This window comes from Mchenga conophoros, linkage group LG1 (genome assembly GCF_057382185.1).
Source record: "Mchenga conophoros isolate Kocher_MC1m ecotype Shallow Benthic linkage group LG1, M_conophoros_male_GT1.1, whole genome shotgun sequence".
NCBI lineage: Eukaryota > Metazoa > Chordata > Actinopteri > Cichliformes > Cichlidae > Mchenga > Mchenga conophoros.
The window spans coordinates 42,532,627-42,552,029 of NC_140526.1; positions in this window are offsets into that span (position 1 = coordinate 42,532,627).

Below are 19,403 nucleotides of genomic sequence, written 5' to 3' on the forward strand. Positions count from 1 at the left end.
AGTGTGTGAAGAGTGGGTGAAGAGGGTTGCATTGACAATCCAACACAATGGGCAGCACATTGAACACATTTTATAAGTGGTCAGAAACTTGTAAATAAGTCATGAAAGAATAAAGTTACATTGAAACCAAGAACACCATTGTTTTTCTTGTGACATTACCAATAAGTTTGATGTGTCACATGGCCCTCTTCCTATTGAAAAAACAAAAGTTGTATCCAAGATGGCCGACTTCTAAATAGCCACCATGGTCACCACCCATCTTGAGGAGTTTGCCCCCTCACATATACTAATGTGCCACAAACAGGACTTTAGTATCACCAACCATTCCCATGTTATTACAGTGTATCCATATAAATGGCCCACCCTGTAGTACCATAATAGAGTGCTTCACTGTCAGATTGCAGGTATTTGTGGTTCCAAGAGTATTTTAAAAATCTGGCTGTGAGGTCAGTTTCAAGACTGAAGAAGTGAAATGGATAAGTGATGAAATATTTTTCCAGCTGAAAACGTTACATCCAGATGAACAGAATCAGCTTTCTGGAATTTCCTTACCTGAATGTGTCATGGTCCTGGGTCAGTGACCCAGTGTTTTTGGTTGGTGTACTTTTACTTTTGATAGTTTTATGTATTATGACTGTTGTGTGTTGGTTTCCCAGGGTTTAGTTGTGTTCCCTCTGTTTGGTGTCATCCCTGCCAGTGTATTCCTTTTGTGTAATAATAATAATAATGGATTGGATTTATATAGCGCTTTTCAAGGCACCCAAAGCGCTTTACAATACCACTATTCATTCATTCTCGCATTCACACACTGGTGGAGGCAAGCTACAGTTGTAGCCACAGCTGCCCTGGGGCAGACTGACAGAAGCCAGGCTGCCATATCGCGCCATCGGCCCCTCTGGCCAACACCAGTAGGCGGTAGGGTAAAGTGTCTTGCCCAAGGACACAACGACCAGGACAGAGAGCCCGGGGATCGAACCGGCGACCTTCAGGTTACAGATACGCTTCCCAACCCCCTGAGCCACGGTCGCCCCAGTGTAGTAAGGTCTCAGCTGGAAAAATATTCTCTGTGTTTAGTTCATGTTTCTTAGTCTGTGTCTTTGCATGTATGTGTTCCTGTTTTACTTTGAAGGTCCCTGTGTGATGTCAGTGCGTTCTGTTTACATTCCCCTGCCTCGTCAGCTGTGATGTCTCCCAGGTGCGTTCCCCTCCTGTTTCCCATCCCTTGATTCCTGGTGTGTGTATTTATAGTGTGTGTTACCTCGTTTCTTCCTGAAGTTTCCTTCTCACTGTGGCCAAATTGCTTGCTCATAGGGGGTCATATGATTGCTGGGGTTTTCTGTTTTCTCTGTATTATTGTAGGGTCTTTACATTACAATATAAAACACACCGAAGCAACTGTTGTTGTCATTTGGTGCTATATAAATGAAATTGAATTGAAATGAATTTGAATATTTGGAAGAATTTAAGTATCTCGTGGTCTTGTTCACGAGCGACGGGAGAAGGGAGCAGGAGATCGACAAACGGATTGGTGCTGCGGCTGCAGTGCTGCAGATGCTGTACCAGTCCGTCGTGGTGAAGAGAGAGCCAAGTATAAAAGCGAAATATATATGATATAATAATCTCACAATAGTTTGGATTGTCTGTATTAGATTTATAGATAAAACTATTCTAAAAGGATTCCATTGTTAACACTTAAAACAACTATTGAGTGGAAAATTGATTGCTTAGTTCTATTTCCTCAAAGAAAGAAGATTCTTAATTCAAATCTGGAGCTTTTTGTGTGGCATGTGTATGGTTTTGCTTTGCTTACATGGATTTCCTCTCTCACATCCAAACGCATGTCTATTAGAATAATGGCTAATTAATCGGCCATGGATGTCAGATTGATGAATTTCTTAAAATATAGTATAAAATGCTTTATGAATGTATGGTTACATGTGGCTTGTAGTATAAAGCCTACAATGCTTTGAGTCGTCAATAAGACTAGAAAAGTGTTATATAAAAGCCAGTGCCTTACCAAGTGAGTTAAAAAGACAAAAACAAAAACATTGTTATATTTAAATGTGCTTAACGATTATTTTCCCTCCAAACATTAAAGCTTGTAGAACGAATTTTCTTTAAATGCTGCAGCTGTGAAATTCAGTATGTAACAGAAAGCATCTGCGTATGCGTGTGTGTAGATGTTACTAATGAGTTGAGAAGGAGGTCAGCTGTACCAAAAGACAGAGGTCTCCTGGTGAGGAGTGGTTACCACTTTGTGATGGGCACGCTTCAAACACAAACACAAAAGAAAACTGATCAAGTGTATGCAATGAGGTCAGTGTGGAAAGAGGGTGGTGTGAGAAGACAAGGGAAAAATGGGGGGAAATATGTCCTCTTACTTTTCTTCATGGATCCATTATTGTTCTGCAGCACTGACCACAGGCTGGACACATGCCTGACATGTGGGGAACCGGTGGACAGGGATGTTTTGCAATAGTCACTAGACACAGTGGTGGAGGGGGAATGGGGCCACCGTGCAGTGTTGGGAAGGTTACTTTTAAAATGTATTCAATTACAGAATACATGCCCCAAAATGTATTTTATAACATATTCCGTTACGTTACTCAAGGAGAGTAACGTATTCTGAATACTTTGGATTACTTAATATATTATCATGCTCTTTACAACTACATGAATGTAAAATTGTTGCGTGATTTATTACTATTACTGAAGGTCCGCGTAGTAAAGGGACCTCTGGCTAATACGTCGGGCTCCGTGTCGGGCTTGTAGCCGAAAACTAGCTTTACTTTGTTGTCAGGGTCAACTTTGCTAGTGAGAGACAGAGAGAGGCGTTGAAAGACTGCTGCAACGGAACTTATTGTTTCGGAGGAAAACGGGAACACAGTTTGCAGTCGAGTCTTAATAGCTTACTTACAACTGGGCTCGTCAGGCACTCTTCTTGGCTGCAGTGGTTATTATTATATTTACATGCTTCCAGCTCCCATTTCTGCTCGATGACAACTCGTACTTTTCCACTCTCCTTTTTCTCCCTCCTCGCTCACAGACACATAACGGGTATGGCAGTCCATTCTCCCTGCAGCACGGACTACACTGCCCATAAGGCTACATTGTTTAGGGCTATGCCTGTAGCATTCAGCCTATTAGCTTAGCACAACAACAACAACAACAAAAGGGCGCTCTCTCACCCAGGAAACGCACAGTCGCAGAGAGAGAGCGTCACCATGGCAACCGCAACGCTGCCACCTGGAACAACAGAACACAGCTGTCAAACAAAACCCAAACAGGCCTGACCCGCCACAATATGAAACAGGAAAATACCGCTGTGTAATCTATTTATTTCAACAAAGCAACTGTATTCTAAATACCTGTCATGGTCCCCGCACCTCGCCTGCTGACATTAGTCAGGCGCTATGTTTTGTTTTGTTTATCCTCCTCTCTCGCCTCTGCTCTCTCTTTCTCTCTCGTTCTCTCCCACTCTCTCTTTCTCCTGCCGGGGCGGAGCTCAGAATGCGCTCCGCCCGTGGCCCACGCACCTGGGGATGATCAGCACACCTGTGGCTGATTACTAGAATTAGTCCTACTTAAGATGGTGAACCTGCTCTACTCGTCGCTGGATCGTTGAGCCATCAGCGTCAGTCGTCCTGCCCTCTGCAAAGTTTTGTTCGTGAGTACGTCTGAACCTGGAGACTAACTGTTTCTCTGTCTGTGTATAGATTCCCCCCGGACCCGTTTCCTTGTGTACTGTGACTGAGCAAGAGTAGTAGAGGAAAGAAGAGGAGCTGTGTGTGCTTGCGAGAGCTGTATGGAAATCTCCCCTCCCTGGACTCCTGCCCCTTTCACTCCCGGACCCTGGAACCACGGCCCCTTTTCCCCAGACACCGTTGTGTATATCTATTTCACTGTGGAGAACACTGTAAATAAATTCACTTTTGGTTTGAAGGAACTTGTGGTCTGCGCCTGAGTCCGCTCCGCTAACCGTGACAATACCACCTTTTTAAACGGTAACTGTAAAGGAATACAGTTACTCTATTTTGTATTTTAAATACACAACGGCGGTACATGTATTCCGTTACTCCCCAACACTGCAACCGTGATGAACAAAGGATGAACACTTGATTTGATGGTGAACAAGCTTAGAAGGACCACCAACACATCACATACAAAAAATACCCAACGTGTCTGGGAGCTGCCCTATTAATGACCAAAACTAAAACTACTTGCTGCAGTTATACTTTTACAGAAACAAAAATAAACAACCAAAAATACCTGATTTATACATGGCAATTAATTGTGTAAACATGAGCTAAACCATCACAGCACACTTCAACCATTGTTTTAAAAACCCCGAAGACTGTTTCCAGCTGGTCTGAATGTGATTGATAATGGTTCACAAGCCATCTGAAGTGTGTGTGTGTGTGTGTGTGTGTGTGTGTGTGTGTATATCTATATATATATATATATATATATATATATATATATATATAGATATAGAGATATCTATATATATATAGATATCTCTATATAGAGATATCTATATATATATATAGATATCTCTATATATATAGACATGCTTCAACAGCATAACATGGCAGCCAGCCACTGGCTGTAGGATCGATGGGTCGCTATATTGTGTTGAGGGTAACTGTCCATTCTGGAGTATATCTGGATGAGTACAACTGTCTCTGAAAGAAAAGAGGCACCTGCCTTGCCACCCCAAACACATATACTGGTCTGCCAGTGTGCCTGACACAAGGCCAGTCTGTGGCCCAAAGAAGAAGGGGCATGGGATGAGCGCTGGACATGTAACACACACAGTATGTGGGTGTATGTGTGCACTGAGCTTATGGATATTGGCGGGAGAAAGGTGGGGGAGGGTTAGGGGAAAGACTCACTCTAGGGGTCAGTTTGGCGGGAATGTCAAGTTTGTTGAATATGCATCTGTTCAACAGTGTGTTACACCACAATCAACAGAATACACACACACACACACACACACACACACACACAGAGAGAGAGAGAACTTAAGTAATGCTGAGGTCTGGGGTTGAGATCATGACTGATAGTGTTGCATTGTGTATGGTATGCTTTTAATGCACTGGTAGTGTATTTGGAATGCTTTCCAGATTGTATTACATGGTGGATCAAAATCTTATGGTACTTTAATGCAATTCCATCAACTTTGACAAGAACACCACAGGTTCAAACACAGCCTCAAACCAGGACAGAGCCTCTACTGTGTTTTAGAGATAGGTGTACACAGTCACTATTGTAGGGTGATTGGTGATTGTATCTCTCAGAATCAGAATCAGAATCACGTTTATTGGCTATGTATATGCACAGACACATACAAGGAATTTGGTTCCGGTAGATGGTGACTCTCAAGCACAGCAATGTATATCTCAACAATGTAAGCAACACAATTCACCCACCCACACACACACGCTTGCGCGTGTGGATATATACAGCTGCACATGCATACACAAACATACACAAGCTGTGTAAACCAACCATAAAGAAGGAGAAGGACTCTCATGTATGGAGAAGGTCTTTCATGACCTTCTCCATACATGCTGACAATGATTTTAACTAGTGAAATTCAAATTTCGATTCATCACTCCATCAGTTTCCACTAATATTGTCATGGTGTGTGCTGTGTGGCAGGCAGAAGTGAGGACCTAATCACAGGACTCAGAAACAGATGTTTAAACTCAAAGTGCAGCTTTTAATGCTGGGAAAACTCCGATGCCAAAATACAGAGAACCGAACATAATAACTGGAAACTAGGAAACTAAACTTGGAAACAGAGAGCTAAGAGGCTAGAGACTATGAGACTAACAAGTTCAATTTAAACCAGGAGCAAAGAGGAAACACACAGCACGGAGAGGGTGTGTATGTTAACGGCATGACAACACGCAGAGACACAAGTTACTTGTAACGCGTTACTGTAATCTGATTACTTTTTCCGAGTAACGAGTAAAGTAAGGGATTACTATTGCAAAAACGGTAATTAGATTACCGTTACTTTCCCGTAGGAACGCTGCGTTACTGCGTTACTAAAACCGTGATTTTTTGCGAGAATGTCTCATGACAGTGACGTAAGCGAGCACGACGTTCGTGACAACAGCTGTGTGCAGATCAACAATGGATCATATATCGAGTGCAGAGAGAGTATGAGCGTGCAGCGTTTAAACCGTGGAAGTACTGACCTTACTTTGAGTTTGATTCCATAAAAAGTGACAAAAACATTAGCGTCCATCGTGCGTGGGAAGAAAACTTCTTTTTACAGCGAAAAAAACCCCTAAACTTCCAAGCAAGCACCGAGTAGCTATGACGTAATGGGAAACTCACAGAGAAACTCGCGGATTCTTCAACTGACCGCGGCACACCTGCACCAGGGTAAACCTCCGCCTACCCCACTCCTGCTTTACAGGTGAAAATAGAGCAACAGGACCGCTGAGTCTTTGACTTTATTTATTTTCTGCTGTGTTTTACTTGCATCTATTTGAAAGACTGAGTGTAAACACAAAAAATATTTTATTTTATGTGCTGGAATGTGCAGAAAATAGGTTTAAATGTTAAACTAATTTATTCAACTCAGAGAATGTTGCATATAATTAAATTTTTGCTTGATGCATAAAGTTAAAAGATTAAAACTAATAAAACAAGTTAAAAAAAGAGATTTTTCCATTTGATTACATTTTGTATGATGGATTATGCAGAAAAAGTAGAATTGGGCTGAAAGATCTATCGCTTTATCACCTCTTCAGGTTGTAAATCGTGTTTTTAAAAAGTAACTAAGTAACTAAGTAATTAATTACTTTTGAAAATAAGTAATCAGTAAAGTAATGGGATTACTTTTTGGGGAAGTAATCAGTAATTAATTACTGATTACTTTTTTCAAGTAACTTGACCAACACTGGTAACAGCTCTGAGGGCCAGTTTTTGTTTTGAACTGTTTGGCATGGGCGGCCCAGGGAAGGAGGATTCTGCTGCTCTCCTGGAGGCCCTCGCCACTTGGTGCTCTCGACGTCAGCAGTATGTTTTGCCAAGGTTCATTGCCAAGTCGTTCGATCCACCTTTAAAGAAGAAATGCAACCCTCACCATCATCATCCAACCACACTTCCATTCTCTCCTGTAGTACGGACTGGTGCAGTTTTCATTTCCACACCTTCAGCTCAGTTAGCTGATCAGCAGCCACCTTCAGCTCAGTTAGCCACCCGGCCTGTAGCCCAGTCACCAACTCCACCCCCACCACTTTCGTCTCACGTTCAGTCACCCATAGCTCAGTCTTCACCCCCGCTATCTATAGCTCAGTTGCTACCACAATCGGATTTTCTGCAAGCTTTGTTACAGTCCATGACCCAGTCAGTAGCTTAGTTAGTGGAGGAAACATTAGCGTTGTCATCTGCTAAGTCAGCCACTCATCTTCACCCTCAACCAGGGGTCCCAATTGCCTCTGGTCCTGCATCTGCTCTAGCTGGAGGGCCCGAGGAGCCCGTCCAGCCTCAAGTGTCGTCAGCTGGAGGGCCTGAGGAGCCCGTCCAGCCTCAAGTTTCGTCTGCTGGGGGTTCGGGAGAACCCAGCCAGCCTCAAGTTTCGTCTGCTGGGGGTTCGGGAGAACCCAGCCAGCCTCAAGTTTCGTCTGCTGGGGGTTCGGGAGAACCCAGCCAGCCTCAAGTTTCGTCTGCTGGGGGTTCGGGTGAACCCAGCCGGCGTCCTGCCTCATCAGCTGGAGGCCCGAGTCGCCTGCCCAGCCTCATGCCGCGTCTGCTGGAGGGCCCGAGGAGCCCGTCCAGCCTCCTGTCGCGTCTGCTGGAGCACCCGAGGGGCCCGTTCAGCCTCCTGTCGCGTCTGCTGGAGGGCCCGAGCCGCCCGTCCAGCTTCAAGCCAAGTTAGCTGGTGGGTCCGAGGAGCCCGCCCAGCACATCCTCACATCTGCTGACGGTCCGGGGAAGTCTGTTCAGCCGTCATCTGCTGAATCATCCCCCCCGACTTCTACATCATCACCATTCGCATCACCGCCTGCAGCATCGCTGCCGTCAGGTTCCGCAGCCATCCCGCTGCCGTCAGGTCCAGCCTCCGTGTCTTCGTCCACGCCTGGTCCAGCCTCCGTGTCTTCGTCCACGCCTGGTCCAGCCTCCGTGTCTTCGTCTGGTCCTGCCTCGCCTTCGTCTTCGTCTGGTCCTGCCTCGTCTGGTCCTGCGGTTGCCACGCCGCCGTCAGAGCCAGCTCGACCCGTTCCGCCTCGCCTCTGCCGGCCTCTAAGGTGGCGTCATGGCCTTCGGGGACGGCCTCCGGAAAGAGTTTGTCGCCACCGCTGGCATCGTGGCCGACCTCCAGACCTGCTCAGTGGCTGCCACTGCCTTCCAAGTGGTCGGCCTCCAGAACTGTTTGCCTGTCGCTGCCGTTGCCGTGTGCACAGTCAGTCCCCTGAACTTTTCGTGGACTCTTGCTCCTTGTTTTTTGCTTGGTTTCTGTCCCTCCGTCCTGGACCCCCTCCGCCCACCCTGGCCTGGTGCTTTGTGCTTTTTTGTTTAGGGCTATTGGGAGCCAGCCCTTGGAGGGGGGTACTGTCACGGTTCTGGGTCCGTTGGACCCAGTATTTTGAGTTTATTATATTTCGGTTTAATTCTGCTTCATGGATTGTTTTCTTATTCTCGTAGGGATGATGATTATTATTTCTTGTTTCTGTTTATCCGTGCTTAAGGATTTGTTCTCAGTTATATCTCACGTTTAGTTTAGTTCAGATTCCATGTGTCATTCTGTCTCTCAATGTAAAGTCTGCATGCTTGTTTAGTAATTCATGTTTCCTGTTTTATTGTGAAAGTCTTTGTCTTATGTTAGTGTGTGCAGCTTGGTTCCCCCCCATCTCGTTAACCCTGATCTCTCCCAGCTGTGTCTCCCTCCTGTTGCCCATTCGCTGATTACCACCCTGTGTATATTAGCCATGTGTTTTCCTGTGCTCAGTGTCGCGTCGTACCCTCAGACCCTGCCTGTGTGTTCCAGTTAGTGTTTTCATGTTTTGGTTTCTGTTTTGTTGGTGCCAGCAATAAAGCTGTGGTTTTCAGTTATATTTCTGTCTGAGAGTCCTGCACTTGGATCCACATCTCCACCTGCCCACACACAGAGCCCTGACAATCCAATTTTTTCTTTGCAAACCTCTGCAAGAGAAAATGACAAATGAGCAGTGAGATTAAAGTATATGGAGAGTAGGCTGATTGGCCGTGTGGCAAAGTGGAGGGGATGTGAAGCCACCAACATCTGGGAAGCAGACAGATGTGTGCCTACAGATCTTCCTTATTAAACTTACCCAAAAGCTTCATTTTAACTCTGCTAAGTAAGCTGAAAGTAACTATACTTAAAGTATCTGCTGTGACTTCATTACCAGTGCTGTGGAGTTTGTACTGCACATCAGGTCCTCATGAATGATGAAAAAACATCTCCAGACATTCCCTGCAGATGAAAAATTAATTGGCTGAATTTGTCACGGTTCTGGGTCAGTTTCGAACCAGTATTTTGAGTTTTGATTGTTAGTTTATTTCTTGAATGATTGTTGTGGTTTTGGGTGCGATGATTATTATTGTTAGAGTTCCATGTTTCTGTTTATTTGGGTTTAAGATTTGTGCTCTCATGTTTTGTGTGGGTTTAGTTTCATGTGTCATTTTCTGTTTGTCTCTCTGTCGAGTCTGCGTCTTAGTGTGATGGTTTCTTGTTCCTGTTTTATTGTGAAGGTCTGCGTCTCATGTGAGTGTGTTCAGTTTTACCTCTGTCTCGTCTTGTTGATTATTCCTAGCTGTGTCCACCACCTGTGTGCAATTCCCCTGTGTTTCTCTGGGTGTATTTAAGTCGTGTCCTCTGTCATTGTAGTTGCTGGTCCGTCTGCGTATCCACCATGTTTCATCCGTGTGTTCCCTGCCGTCATCATCATGTACCATCGTCTTCCTTCCTTTATGTTCAGGTTCGTGCTCAGTAGTTTAGTTGTCCCAGTATAGTTTAGTTCTCCGTTTTGCCGTTTGCCTCTCTTTTGTGTTCAATAAATCACCTTTACACCTTCACAACTGCCTGCGTTTGGATCCTCCTTTTCCTTTTCTACATGGCTCTTTTCACTCGCCGTGACAGTACGGACCAGCCAGATACGGATCCAGCGGCATTCACCCCACCCACAGAGCTTCGAAAGCTCATAACGGACTCAGTGCCAAAACTAATCAACCTGTGGCTCGAGCATGAGGGAGAAGCGTTTCTCTACGTTCTGGAAGTCAGGCTGCAACAGCTTATTTCTGATTATCATCACCCTCACAACCTCATTACAAGCAGGGAACACACTTCATACAAACTTTAGCTGGTTCACTTAAGCTGGCCATCTCAGAGACAGCTGCTCCCTCTAGGGCCTCCCCAGAGGCTGGGTGTCAGTCACCAGCCAACTCTGGACCTCTAGAGGTCAAGATGCCAGCACCAGCAGCTTCACTAGAGGACTTTACTGAGCAGTCTCAGCCGTCATCCCCTGCTGAGAGCTCTAGTGAGACCGCCCCTCTGCCCCTGTCCTCTGCTGGAGGACCAGAGGGACCCATTCAGCCGTCTATCTCAGCTGGAGGGCCCGAGTCGCGCGTCCAGCCTCAAGTGTCGTCTGCTGGGGGTTCGGGAGAACCCAGCCAGCCTCGGGTTTCGTCTGCTGGGGGTTCGGGAGAACCCAGCCAGCCTCAAGCCACGTCTGCTGGAGGGCCCGAGGAGCCCGTCCAGCCTCATGCCACGTCTGCTGGATTGTCCGAGGAGCCCGCCCAGCACCACGCCTCGTTAGCTGAGGGTCCTGGAGGACCCAGCCAGCACATCCTCACATCTGCTGACGGTCCGGGGAAGTCTGTTCAGCCGTCACCTGCTGACTCATCCCCCGCGACTTCTACATCATCGCCTGCAGCATTCACCTCACCGCCTGCAGCCGTCCCGCTGCCGTCAGGTTCCATGCCTTCATCATCCACGCCTGGTCCGGCTCCGCCTTCGTCTGGTCCTGCCTCGTCTGGTCCTGCGGTTGCCACGCCGCCGTCAGAGCCAGCTCGACCCATTCTGCCAAAACACAGACTTAACAATGTGGTGTTTGCTGTACAGTGCAGCGAGGAATGCCCAGACCTCTACATTGGAGAGATCAAACAGCCACTTCACAAGCGCATGGCACAACACAGAAGAGCCACCTCCACAGGACAAGACTCAGCAGTCCATCTGCATCTTAAGGTCAAAGGTCACTCTTTCGAGGATGCCAACGTTCACATTTTGGACAGAGAGGACAGATGGTTTGAAAGAGGAGTGAAAGAAGCCATCTATGTCCACTGTGAGCGACCATCTTTGAACAGAGGCGGGGTTTACGACACCAACTCTCTGCCATCTATAATCCAGTTTTGAGATCCCTCCCCAGACGCCTTAATGCCCACTCACATCCTGGGCCATCTGACCTCAGGAATTCGCATGATAAGGTGGGGCCAGGTTTCACAATGAACACACCCGAAACTCTGGCTGATTGGGACCCACACCCAGTTTCCCACCTTGGCTCAGGCGATTAGAGGATCATCAGGGGGTCCTTTTGTCCCTCTGTGGGGGGTTACTCCCACTAGGTTTATATCTGGGACTCTCCACTATTTGACCTTAGAACTGAAGAAGCTTCTCGGATGAGAGGTGAAACGTCTTCAAGCAACTTAAAGAAGTCCAGACGCTTTTCTTTGCAAGCTCCTTTGACTACGATGACCTGGATGACTGAGAACCTTCACAGACATAGAGTTTCTGAGACCTCCTCAACATGGTCAATACTTGCCATAATTTCAAAATGTTATGGATAAAACTCTTTTTTTGTCTAAAATTAACATTGTTGTTAACAAGAAGTCGCCAAAAACGCCCAATGTATCAAATGTGATACAAAAAATATAGAATAAATATAGAATAAAAATACATCATACACAGCATGATATAGCAAAAAAAAAAATGTGGATTTTGTTTTAAGGGTTAAAACATCTCAGTTCCAAAAAATCTGAATTTTCTGGCTCTTCTTTTATGGGTTGGATCTTAAATTACCATTGTTTATACAGTATATATATGTAACGCATTTAAATTTAAAATCAGAGAATAATAAATGAATGCAGACACACAAAAATATAATAAATGATGAATGATTAGAGCCTGTTTCCATACTGAAACATATTTGCAGCACTGAACACACTATATATAATTATATATTTTGCAGTGTCTTTATAAATCTAACAGTAGTGACACACACACACACAAGCATGCAACATCCCCAGTCCAAAATCAGGCCATGTCTTTCTTCAGATATTCACACAATTAAGTCAAGTTAATGCGAGTGGACAGGCGACTACTGCCATGGCTGCCAGACACAATATGCTATAATTACACATTCACTAAATGCAAACATGCGAAAATGTTGTCTTCTGTTCGACTGTGGAGCCGAAAAGAATAAAGGCTTCCAAGGGTTAAATGCCACAATCACATGGAGTCCCTGTTTTTGACACAAATTGCAAACTCTAGAACTGTTTAGAAAAAGACTCCTAAAAAACATGGTGAAATAGTACAGAACAGCTTTAATTGAGCAGCTCAGAAAGAAAGTGACTGGACATGTTTAAGTCCAGTAACTCAAACCCCTCTCAAACACGAGAGGTTTCACAAAACTTAAAGAAGCTAAACCTTACAGTCTTACATTAGGATATGGTAATCTTGCATTGAAAAGAATAATAATAGGGCTACCTATTTTTAAAATGCCTTTACACAAACTGTATTAAAAGAAAAGAATTTCAGGTTCTCGTGTCTCTATTTGCCCCATTTGCCTCCAATGATGTGCTAATATGGTGATATGGTGTTTTCTGAGACTGTAATATAGTATGAATATAGGGGAGACTGTAGGTTGTAATGAAAAGAGTGCAATGGGTATTTAGCCAGAGTGCAAAAATGCTATTCCACTTACCATATACCACTTCATGTTATCTATATCACTAAAGCAACATCATCAGCTGGCATCATGATGTAAGAGATGATGACACTGAAATACAAGCAGTCTGCTACTAAAATTCATACTTTAATCCATGCCCAGTTTGTTGATATTTGTTGATATCAAAGAACCATTGTGATTACTTAAGATTATATATTATTTATTCATTTTAGCCACACAAGCATGAGAAAGTGATTATTGGCAAACTAAAATAGAGGGAATTTTGAAGAAATTAGTACAGTCAGCACTGCAGTCGCCATTTTCATCCTGCACCGAATCACAACAATAGTTGACTCAAAATTATATATATATAGATAGATAGATATATATATTTAAAGCCTACATATAATGTCATTGTAAAAAGACAATTCAGATATGGCTGCTTTACGGTAACAGTTTACTTTTGTCTTTTGCACTTTCCAGGGAAAAGTGCAAAAGACAGAGTTGGGTGCTTTCTAACAGGTCCACTCTGTCAGCTGAGCCGCTCCACTTCCCTCTTCTTCCCTGGCAACTACTATTAGATGATGTTCGCTGGCTGTGACAACCAGCCTCCCCTGACACTACAGCTTGAACCCGCTGCTCCGTCCCTACCCTGCATCTCAGCCACAGCTCCCCCACTCCACCCATCTCCACGAAGGGTATAGGAAATCAGCCACCACCACCTGCGCCCCCAGCATTTGGACCACTCTGAACTTAAAAGGCTCCAAAGCAAGGTACCATCATGTTGCAGTTGGCGTTGGCGTTGCGGTGGAGCCACTGCAGCAGCGTGTTATCCAAACAGAGTGTGAGATGGAGCAGAGGGAATTATCAGGGACTCACTCCATCCAGCTTACTCTCTGCTCAGACACAAGAACTGCACATACAACCTAAGACACAGCAGAGTATCATCACTCACAGAACAAGACTTTTCAATAGCTTCTTTCCCACCACAGTCAGACCGATGGCAAAACGAAAAACCTCACTGAACAATGTGCAATAATAACCCCACACTATCACACTACCTCAGAAATGTGCATAGCCTAACTGTGCAATATATGCAATATCTGCAATATAATCAGACGTCTGTGTATATGCTGCCACCTTGTAAAAGGGGTATAACTTATCATTTATATTAGTTTTGTATTTTGTATTGTCTTATTTAGTTTGTCTTTCTTTAACATGCTCACTATGGCTGAGAGAGCTCTGCACAAGAATTCCAATGTGCCTTGACTGCTGGATTATACACAAATGGCAAATAAATAACCTTGAACTGAAAGGGCAGCCCAGGAGGGAGTTGACCACCTACTGGACCGTCAAGTACTGCTTCCTTTTGGTGCTGTACTGGGCTTCTCACTTCAGTAGTTTCCGGGTGATGTACACAACTAGGCGGTCAATCCTCCTTACCTGCTGGGACCAAACAGCCCCCAGCCTTCTGTTCAAAGCATCAGTCTCCAGGACAAAAAAGAGGTAAAAAATTAAGAGGGGGTAACAGGGATTCCCTACAGAGAGCCTCCTTTACCTGCGCAAACAGCACCTGACACTGTTGCATCTATTGGACCACATCTGGGGCACCCTTTTGATGAGACCAGCCAAGGGGCTGGTCAACTCCGCAAAGTTTGGTCAAACCTGTATGTGGCAGGGCATGGTTTGTGGCATGGCTGCAGGGAAGGCTGACACACACCAGAACTTCATCAGCTCATCCCACCTCCCCTGGATAAGACGTGCCGGGACCTAAGGTGTGTTGTTGTGTGTGTGGCTGGCAGCTGAAAAGCTGCGGCCGAGGAGTAGAGGAAACAGCAACTGAATAAAAGTGTTGAAATTGCGAACTATGTGGTCGGGTCCATTTTGTCATACTGGTGTCGAAACCCAGGATCAGGATTGTGGCATGGCGGAACCACGACCAGCCATTGGAGGTGCTGGCCCAAATGGTGGCTGAGCTTGCAGCTATGCGGAGCGAGCAGGCTGCAGTGTTTTGCCTGCCAGGTGGAATGACTGCAGGATCAGTCCGAGCGCCGGATGCACCTGTTAGAGAGTCTGGCAGCTCGGATCAATTCCTGGCCGTCACCGCCACTGCGCCCACTGGTGTCCCAAGATCCCATGGGGGAAAGATCCCCACGCAAGCACGTCATCTGGACTGGCCTCATTTTCGCCAGAGGTCAGCACACTGTCAACCAGCTGTGAGCCTCAGCTCATATCCTCGACTGCTGCGCCACCGCCGCTTTTCACGCAGGTTGCCCTGGACCAGCAGAACAGCAACCGTATAAAAGTGTCAAAAGTGTGAACTATGTGGTTGGGTCCATCATTTTGTCACACTGTGGTCATAACCGGCTTGCCCCAAGGACCATCTCACCTCTTTTTTGGTCTTGGGACATGGGCAGGCTGTGATAGCCATTGTTTTCTACTTATGCGGGTAGAATAGCCTGCCTCCCAAGTGGTACCAGATACTGCACATCCTTCTGTTCGCCTACACACTTCTTCGTTTTGGCCATAAGCCCCACCTACCTAAGGACTCAAGAACCGTGGCCATTGTCTGCAAATACTCCGCCCAGGTGTTGTTGTGGATGATAACATCAACCAGGTAGGTACCCGTATATGCAGTATACAGATGCAGCACCCAGTTTGAACAAGCTGAACACAAGTATGATGCATTGGTACAAACTGTACAGAGTGGAGAAGGCAATTTTTTCATTGGACTCTGTAACAAGGGAATCTATTAGTAACCTTTGGTTATATCCAGCATCATGAAAAAATGAGCAGTACCTAGCTGGTGGAGGAGCTTGTTGACCAGGCATGGGATAAGAATAAAACTGTGACATTTCATTCACCTTCCAATAGTCAACACAGAATTGTATAGCCCTGTCTTTCTTCTGCATAAGAACTATGGGGCTACACCAGGCACTCATCTATTATTCCTACTTTTATGTCTTGATGCATTCTCAATCATCCAGGAAAGTAAATCTCCAAAAGTTGATTTTGTTCATCTGGACGTAGCGTTTTGTGGGAGAAACGTTTCGTCACTCATCCAAGTGACTTCCTCAGTCTCAGCTGACTGCAGGTTTCCCCAATCTTATAAACAGCACATTTGCATAATGACTGAAACCAGCCCACTGAAGGAACAATGGGCTAGGAGGTCAGTTCCTTAATCTTAATTATGCAAATTCTCATAACCATTGATCAACAACCACTGACCAAAACCCACTGATCAAAGCCCACTGATCAATGGCCATGAGTACCATTCACATAGAGTTGGGGAATGGCTGCAATCACAGCATTGTAAGATGGCAAAAGATGTACCCTTAGGCCCCCTCCTCGATTCAGAGATGGTCTTTCCCTTTTCACATAAATGGCCTCCTTGACTCCGCGCTCAAACCAGCGTTCCTCCCTGTCCAAGATGTTACATCCTCATCAATGAAAGAGTGTCCACTGGCCTGTAGGTGTAAATAGACTGCAGAGTCCTGGCCTGACGAGGGAGCTCTTCTGTGTTCTGCTATCTCAACTGCTCCAATACTCCTGACACATATTAGTAACCTTTGTAAATGTGCCTGAGTAAATGTGGTTATCCCAGCTGGACTTTTGTCAAAGCTGCGAACACTCAGCTGCGAACCGCTCCAGTGTGAGCTGGAGGCCCTCACCGGATGAAGCCAACAGAACCACGTCATCCGCAAAAATCAGAGATGAGATTCTGAGGCCACCAAAGCGAAAGCCCTCCGCCACTTGGCTGCGCCTAGAAATCCTGTCCATAAAAATTATGAACAGAACCGGAGACAAAGGGCAGCCCTGGTGGAGCCCATCACCCACCGGGAACGAGTCCGACTTATTGCCGGCAATGCGAACCAAGCTCTTGCAACGGTTGTATAGGGATCGAATGGCCCGTAGCAATAGGCCAGACACCCCATACTCCCGCAACACCTCCCACAGGACACCCCGAGGGACACGGTCGAATGCCTTCTCCAAGTCCACAAAACACATGTAGACTGGTTGGGCAAACTCCCATGCACCCTCAAGTATCCTCGAGAGGATAAAGAGCTGGTCCAGTTGATAGGTTTGTAGCTTGAACCTATTCGCTGGAACGTTGAAGGCAATATAATTACACAGCAAGCAAGACACGAAGTAGGCAAAGTTCTTCTTGTTACTCCCCAGATAGCAAGGAGACATTGAACAGATGTTGATTTTCCATCTGAACCATCAGAATCGTCAGGATTGAAATGTCAACACAAAACCAATGTTGAAACAACATTGAAATACTGATGAAACCTGACACTGACATTGAAATAACATTGATTCACTGTTGTTCTGTCATCGTTGATTGTTGATCTATTTATAGTTGACAAGGTGACAACAATCACGTTGAAAAACCATCGATTTATGGTTGAGCGGGAAATTAAAGCTGCTACCACTTGGACTATTCCGCAGCACCCCTATCAAGCGGGACATTAGATTTACTCTCAGCGGAATTGACCGGAGAAGGCATCAGTTCATGCACTGCACTGGCCTGCACCACGATTAGTATAAGGTAAGAATGAATGACTTTTGTTCTATTCGTTATTTCCACGGTTGCATTTGAATAACAGTAAAAAAAACAAAACAAACTTGTTAATGTAAAGTTTCGGATAAAATGTGGGAGCCCGAAATTGTGTCTACTTTCTTCTTGTTACGGCCGAGACCGTTTTTGGACGAGTGACAGGACTCAAACGCAGGACGCCGAACAGCTCGTAAGTAGATTTTAAGAATAAAGTTTAATGTTTCCACAAATATTCATAAACAAAAGGTGAGAGTAGACAAGTACGACGTTCCACCACTGAAACTAAGTAATGATCTGGTCCGGGTCAGAGAGGACAGCTATTCCAGGGATTGGACTGGAAAGCAAGTCACATTTGATCCAGGAAAAGGTCGGGGTCACTGTAACAGAGTGCAGATGTTCAGATACGGATAAGGAGACATATGAATATGTTGCTGATTCAGAATCCTCCTTCGTACTGCGTACTTGCCAAAGGAGGTCGGAGATGACGTAGAGGGGTGAGTAGTCCGGGTGTGAAATCCAAAAAACTCCTGGCGTGGAGGCAGAGAGGCAGGTAGGTAATTTGGGTAATAGCCTGTGGGACTGCCAGATGGTCCAGCATCCAAGTAGGAGCTCTTCGACAGGGGTTGACAGTTGGGTGTAGCTAAGAGAGAGGCGCACAAAAGACAAACATACAGTGAGGCAAGGTGATTCACAAAATACATAGGGAATGATGGTGGTGGCCTGCACTGACTGATGTTAGCAGAGAATCTGGCGAAGAGAGATTGAGTACGCTGGCCTTATGAGTCCCCGGCTAAATTACCCACAGGTGTAAGCGATGAGCAAAAACACTGAGGCCCCTCCCCGGGGTGGAGACGCCGGCTCGGAGGGAGACACACTGGCACACACCCGGACCATGACACTTCTTACAATCCGGCAACAAATAAATTGCACTGCAAACAAAGTCTATCAACAAAGAAAACATTTTGGTTTCATACTTCGAGGGTTCCTTTGTTCTTGCCGTCGCCTCGGCGCTTGACCCAGACTTTCGCTCTGTAGTTGCTTTTTAGCATAGTACTACAAAAAATTGTAAATCTGTGATATATGATTGATAAACGTAAAGGTAAATGTATAAATGTGTTCAATGACTTTGTTACTTTTAATGATTGGTGAGCACCCGCTTCGATTCGCACTCAATTCAAACTTTACGCTGCACGCTCACCTAACTTGCGTTTGCACCTTTTGTCCACACGTAAACTGCGTTTAGCATTTACGTGTGGACGAGGAAGACTGAGAAAACGCAGCGTCAAAGGTGTGCGCCTATTTTGACGCCACACTGTGCGCCATGTTTTTGTCTCGGTGCCATGAATTCCTACAATGGCAGACTTAGACAAAATACTGTTAATTTTATTATCTTCAGTGTTTAAATGCTTACATATACGGGTTTGCTTGTAATTGTTGCCTATATACATTTTAAGCTATTATTTATTATTTAGTTCAATCAATAGATCAAGTTTTGTAGTGACTATGAAATATATTGTAATTATCTGTTTCCTGTTTATCCTAGACAGGGCAAAAAAGGACTCCAAATTAAAAAAAAGATAAAAATGAAAGACTGGTGCATTGTGCAGTTTAGCACTGGTGGTACAGAAATAGTCCCTAGATCATGGATAAATGGGGAGAAATTGTCATGGCCTCCATATCCTCCGTGAGACACATTCAGGATCCACGACGCAGTAAAGAGGAGAGTTCATCCTGGTGCAACATGGCTCACCTATGCACCAGTCCGACTTCTAATAAGCCATGGTGGGTATCATCTGGATTGGTGTTGTATAAATGTAACAATAACAAGTTTTTCGTGTCCTAATTTATGTCTGGCCATACATTGTGTTTGTACTTCCAGACACATTTCACGAAGCAGAACGCAGTCTTCAGAAATA